Source organism: Siniperca chuatsi, linkage group LG9 (genome assembly GCF_020085105.1).
Source record: "Siniperca chuatsi isolate FFG_IHB_CAS linkage group LG9, ASM2008510v1, whole genome shotgun sequence".
NCBI lineage: Eukaryota > Metazoa > Chordata > Actinopteri > Centrarchiformes > Sinipercidae > Siniperca > Siniperca chuatsi.
The window spans coordinates 19163494-19170729 of record NC_058050.1 but is presented as its reverse complement, the minus strand read 5'-3'; positions in this window follow the sequence as shown (position 1 = coordinate 19170729).

Here is a 7236-nt window from a genome sequence, read left to right as displayed (position 1 = left end):
GGCAGGGCATATGTATTGATGGCTTGAATCTTGTTCTTCCCATTCAGCTGACTTTTCAGGACCTGCCTTACTCTGTGTAGGTATCTGGCTGTGGCTGACTTCCTTGCTGCCTCCTCGTGGTTTCTGTTTGCCTGTGGGATCTCAAGGTATTTGTAGCTGTCCTGAACATCTGCATTGTTGACTTCTGGTAGTTCAGCCCCCTGGGTTCTGATTATTTTCCCTCTTTTTGATACCATCCAACCACACTTGTCTAATCTGAATGACATTCCAATGTCGTTGCTGTAGATCCTGGTAGTGTGGATCAGTGAGTTGATGTCTCGCTCATTCCTGGCATACAGCTTGATGTCATCCAAGTAGAGAAGGTGACTGATGGTTGTTTCACTTCGTAACCGGTATCCGTAGTCACTCTTTGTGATGATCTGGCTGAGGGGGTTCAGGCCTATGCAGAACAACAGCGAGGATAGTGCATCACCTTGGTATTTTTTGCACTTGATGGTGACTTGTGCAAGTGGCTTTGAGTTGGCTTCTAGACTTGTTTTTCAAAGCCCCATTGAGTTCTTGATGAAGGCTCTTAGTGTCCTGTTGATCTTGTACATTTCCAAGCATTCCAATATCCATGTATGTGACATTGAGTCGTAGGCTTTCTTGTGGTCAATCCAGGCGGTGCACAGGTTGGTCTGCCTTGTCTTGCAGTCTCGAGTGACTGCTCTATCGACCAGTAGCTGGTGCTTGGCTCCCCTGTTGTTACTACCAATTCCCTTCTGGGCCATGTCCATGTATAGAGCCATTTGCCTACTCATTTTAGCCACTATGATGCCTGATAGGAGCTTCCATGTTGTGCAGAGGAAGGTTCGTTTCTGGGGATCATTCATGATCAGGACTGTCCGTCCTTGGGTTAACCATTCTGGTTGGGTCCATAACAGGAGATGTGAACTACTGTGATGGGTGTGCCTTGAGTATCATTTAAGCCAAATCATATACATAATGGATTATTCCTACTAAATTATAAAGCACAACACCTGCCACACCATTATGTTGGCAGTGTTATTTCATACTTCAGAAACCAGAGTGATGATTGTTGAGAGATCTGGCTCTCAACCAGTGCATCATGACAGTCTGGTGCGAGATCAAGTGAGCATTCCAATTATAGTAGAAATCACGTGAAAGAATTAATAAGATGAAAGAACTTACTATATAAGTGATCAGCCTGTAGCCCATGTATTCCCTTTTAAAGCAAAGCCTTGGGTTTTATGTGCATCTCTTTTTCACTCTCATACACACACTATCACACAAATACACACACAGACACGGGTCACTGATGTCCTAGTGCATTATCACGGTTTTAGCACTGAGGCAGATCAGTGGTTTCTGTCAACTAACACTCGACCCTTGATGATAGCACAGCAGGACATGGGTATCTGTATTGTGCGTATGTGTGTGTGTGTGCAAGGGCAGCATGCAACTGTTTATCTGTTTCCTCTTCCTGCTCTCTATCATCCAGTCACATTCCAAAGCCATGACCTCCCCTTTCATTCCCAAACAGGCTTTTGTCTCTATTTATTGTCCCTCCTCTGTTTATTCAACCTTCAGCCTTTTTTTCTTTCTATCTCTCTTTCTTTTACCTTCTTTCAAGAAGCTTGAGAACACCACTGAAAGTGAAGCTTACACGGAGAAGATCAAAGCAAGTTGAGAATCCAAAATTCTCAGTCATTCAGTCACTCAGTGCTCAAACCAGTCACAGCCCAGCCTTCTCTCAAGGTCAAAGGCCACCTCTTGAATATTCCAGCACCATTTTTAATAAGTGTCAAATGTCACATTCGTTTGTTCAGTATATCAGTCTCTTGCTGAAAGGCTGACTCTTTTGAGATGGAGAGTGATGATTTTTCCCATCAAACATTACCCTTCAGAAGAGGGCACCCAGCACCACTTGCTGAATTCTTTACATGAAAACACACACAAACTCACGCCTGTATAATATAATAATATAATCCCTCTTTACACGCCCCCTGTGTAGTATGTCTTTGTTTTTGCCTGTATAAAATTACAGTTGTACAGGTGTCCAGCCGGCAAAGTGACGCTGATAGACAGGCATGCAAGAGTACAGCCAAGCACTTGTGTTCGCCACAAAGATCTTTCTTGTCTTACAACTGGCTGTCCTGCCCAGTGTGTGGCTTTAGTTACAAAACCCGCTCTTCTAGCAGGAGCCTCTTTCATCTCCCTGAGGAACACAGAGGACGATGGAAGGTGCTTTCCAAGATGAGTGGCAAAGTGGCTTCCTCTTTCAAAGGGCCGTGGATGTACATGGCTCATGGATTCCTGTGTTAGCTGTGAGATAGCGCAGCACCTGGAGAGGCCAAACAGGAAGAAAGGACAAGAGACCAGAGGAGAGAGATGAGAAAAAACAGAGAGAAGCTGCTTAGATTCGATGCCAGAGGAGGGACCGGCAGCTCTCTCAGATTTCAAATGTCCGTTGTGTGAAATTGTGGTTTCAAACGCTAACAATCTCCACACCTCTACCCCCCTCATCCTGCACTCATCATCAGCATATCATGAAATGTGTAGATTAGCGCTTTCACAAAAGCGTGCTGCACAGAGCTTAGTATTATGAATTCCGCTTTTACCTGTTGAACAAAATCCCCTGCCTGGGATAAATACCTATCCCTCTCTGGGATAAATCTACAGTATTATACTTTTGTTTGAGCTTTTTTATCTTATAAAAAAAGTGTTTTCTCCCACAGCCAAATGTAAAACAGAAAATTCATGTGTATATAGCACATACAAAGACAAATGAAACAAAAGGAAACATCTTTGTTCTTAAGCTTGGGACAGAGGTAAAACAAAGGACCTTTGGTGATTGACACATACAGAGAGTCCCCTGCCAATCTTGCACACAATCCATTTCCTCAAGCCAAAGTGTTCTCTTTGTGTGTTGAATATGTTTTAGAACATGCTGGCCATTGATTGACATGGGCGCAGAGGCTGGTAAAACATTACTGTGATGTGAAGCAAACAACGGTCCGTCTGTCACTCTGCCTCAAATGTTTGGCCTGAGGGGGTATACTGATATAATAGTGGTACAAAAATCTGGACATTCTCTCTCCTCCCTTTCCCTGTCATTCGTTATTGCTGCTCTAAAACATTCTCATTTGTATTTTTGCCCTTAATTTATCTTTCAGCTCTCAACCTGATCTGTCTGTAATGATCTGCTGTATGTCTTTATCTTATGCTCTGCCTCTACTTTTGTTTCAGCAAGACTTTTCGGTCTTCAAATTTTCTTCATGGCCAGTTTTCATGAGCTGATTTGGCCAAGTACAAGAGGCTGTTTCGGTTTTGGATCCGGATTTAAAGGCATATTGGCAGTGATAGCGGGCGCCCAAGATGCTATGCATCATTCAGATGCCCCCCTGAGAAGTGGAAGTACACCAAATTCTCCCCTGACTTTTCCTAAAGCAATAAATCTTAGGCCACTTTTAATGATGATCACCACAGTAATACTGACAAAACCACATAAATACATCAATAATTGTCCCATTTAGGTTTTGCAGTACACCGTACATGTGGCTTTTGCTTAAATACGATGTACAGCAATGATAGTGACATATTTATACTTGTTTAGGATATTGAAACTTCCTTTTTTCCCTTCAAACAGTTGGAAGGCATAGCAGTGACACCCAGTGTGAGTCACCACCTTGCACCTTTCTGTTTCAAAATGAAAACAATAGAAAAAATGCTGTATATATAAAATGTCCTGATACTTGTGTATTTCCAAAATGTCATATGGATTGATTCAACACTGGCATTACAATTTTAATCAGCGGTGTAGAACCAGGTGTTAAAACGCATGCGGCAGCCCTCCAGGCCATAAGAAATTGGACAAGGCACCAGGAAATTGTGTCTCCTCCAGAAACAAGTGTTTTGTGATTGTTTACCCCATGTCTTTAAATTGCATTTCTTCCTTTTTAATTTAAGCACCTCAGCTATGGGATAGAAGGATGGAAAGAGAGAGAGAAGGGGATGGAGGAGGGATGGAGGAAACCTTTTCCACTATTTTTTTTCCTCTTTTTATCCCTCCATCTTCTCCAGTATTAACCCTGTCTGATGTGATTCCTGTCAAATGCAAATGTCACGACCTGATATGGTCAGCCCACGGGGAACTTTGACTACATGTTCTACATCCAAATTAAAATATGAAGTTGAATGGTGTGTGTGTGTGTGTGTGTGTGTGTGTGTGTGTGTTTGTTTCTGTGCCTGCAAAATGTGCATGCCGCGTGTTTTTGCACATGTGTATGTTTGACTGGCTGATCTTGACATACTTGCAATTACAAAAACCGTAAGCAAAAACATGATTTCTGAGAGGATGAGGAGAAATCAAGTGTGATAAATAAAGTACACCTTCCAAAATACAGCACATTTGTTCACAACACATGCTTGAGTACCTATATGAACATGTAGTCCAATCAATAGGTTTGCGAATGGACTTTAGAAAATGCTGTGCATGCACAATTCAGTTTATAAGCAATAGAGTAAAGCACTGTGGTAAAGATAAATCCTGCTTTTAGTTTTCTCAACAGCACATATAATTTGTATCAGCTTGGTCTTCCAAAAACTGTTATTTCAAAAAAGTCCTACATGATTTCAAACAGTCCTACTGAACTATAGTATTTCAGTATAATGAGCACTTCATCACATACTCGGACAGTGGACTAAAGAAAAAATAGCCAAATAAAATGTGATGTCAGAGAGATACTCCTTTGGGGACAACCAGGCTTTTGTGGTCTGTTGAAAATTTACCAATTGACAGCTTTCGTCTGAAATAAATGTGTTTTATCATATTGAGTTTTAATGACATCCTATATAAACACAGAACATTCTAATTTTCTGTACTCACATCCTGTTACAGTCATACATTTACACTTGCAACACTTCCTTCACAGCGCATATCCCCCACCCCCTCACAACTGTGAATGACAACTGAACTTGGCATGATTTAAAAGGCAGTCAATAAAGCTGGATGTTATGATTGAGACCTAAAGTAATTTGAAGAATCAACAGATAATGATGAAAAAGAGGTCACTGCTGATGTTAATGTTACATTCCACTCAAGGAATGGATGTTTTGTCTCAGTATGTTATGAGTCATTATTCTTATCCCTTGAAAAGGCCATCAAAATTATTTTCCGGCTGGATGCTTTAAATTCAGTTGTTCATGTTTTTGATAAACCTTATCTATATACTGGTGTCTATGGCTGCTAATAAGGTGGCAGTAGTGCCTGCTTTGCTTAGAATAAAAGGAACCTATTATTAGTGGACTAGAATTGGTGTCCAGCTCTTCATGTAGTGGAGGAGTGGGTAAAAATGTTGGTCCACAAGAGCGCATGTGTGTGTGTACCCCTATGATTGAGGGGGTGTAATGTTTCAGTAGTTTTTATTCTGAAATACAGTACCCCTGAATGTACTGTGAGGTTTTCACCACTAGAGGGAAGCATATAATCAGTTATGAAGAGCTATTAACTTGAAACAATACTGAATGTAAGTAATGTGCCAAAATGTATATATCAGACCTCTGTATAAGATGAGTGCAAAATTGTCAAATGCCCTACATAGTGATTAATTATCTTCCATATAACCAGTGTTGAATGCTTCCATATTTTCAAATACATACACGTTTTAGGGATAATCCACCAGTTCAGTATCATATTTTGCTGTGAAACATATATTCAATATCAAAGTCAAATGCCCTCAAAGTTTTTGGGTTTCATTAAGCAATTAAAAAAATAGTGGTTTTCACAAAGGCTATAACTTCACCACTCAAAGCAATGCCTATATGGTGCCCATTCTGTAAAAATTCTGCCCGTATCAATTAAAGTGACCTGTATTTTTATTCATTCAGATAAAAATAAGCTAAATATTTGGACTTTTACAAACATACTGAATAGACATACTGTATATTACCATTTATGAGTAAAATCATAGGCTGTTAACTTGTAGCATCAATATGAAATTTATAGTTCCTCACAATTATGCAGTGATGACATATAGACCATCTATAAATATATACCATCTATAAAGATATGATGTATGATGTAATGTCATATCTGGCTGTTGTGAATCATTTCACAGAACCATTGACTGCACTCAGAGCATTACACCCACTCATGCACACACACACACACACACACACACAAAAAGAAAAGATACAGCTCTTGTGGCCATACAACCCACTTTACAGTACATTTTTAACTGGGCCGTCCAATAATAAACACCAACTTCTATGACTCCCACTCTTCGGCTACATGAAGAGATGGACACCAATTCTAGTTTGCTAATAATAAGTATAATCGTTTCTTTTGTTATAAGAAAAGCAGGCGGTACTGCCTCCTCATTAGCAGCCTTAGCCACCAGAGTGCTCTACTAGATAGATAGATAGATAGATAGATAGATAGATAGATAGATAGATAGATAGATAGATAGATAGATAGATAGATAGATAGATTATATTTACATTCCTGCAAACACAGACTTCTGACTTTGTCTTCTACACCCATTCCAACACGCATCACTGATCGAATATTGACCAAAAATATTGATAATTAGATCTTATCCAGAGATGGAACAATGTAATTAAACATAGTGCCAAGCTACAGTTGTATTTACTGTGGATTTGTGCATGCACACACACACACAAGTTGTAGCAATGGTTAGTTCCTGTTTTCAATTTCTGAAAGGAATTGGGGCCTGTAAAAACAGTCTGTTTGCTTAATACAGTCTGCTGTATTTCAGAAATAAATAGCAGAGATACATATGCTGTATTCAGAATCAGAAATACTTTATTGATCCCTGAGGGGAAACTCTTTATTGCAGCAACACACAATATTTTGTTCCAGTAGTCTGTTATTAAATCTTCCAATTACAATAGAGATAAACTATGTACTAAGTATGTGCAACAATGTGGGGAAATTCAAACAGAGAATAATAGAAATGGACACATCCCCTAGTATTCATTGGGAATACAAATTGCAAAAATAAAAATCTCAGAAATTCACAAATTTACAAATCAGCATTTGCCAGTTGCAGCAATGCTGGATATGGTAAACATGACAACAACCAGCAGCAACACAGGTAGAATTTTAAATGTTATTTATTTTTACCATGCTGTGTCTGCTGTGTCAGACTATGGGCAAAATACAAAATCAAAGCATCATCTGTTCACTATAACACAACAGAGCACTGCAAGAAT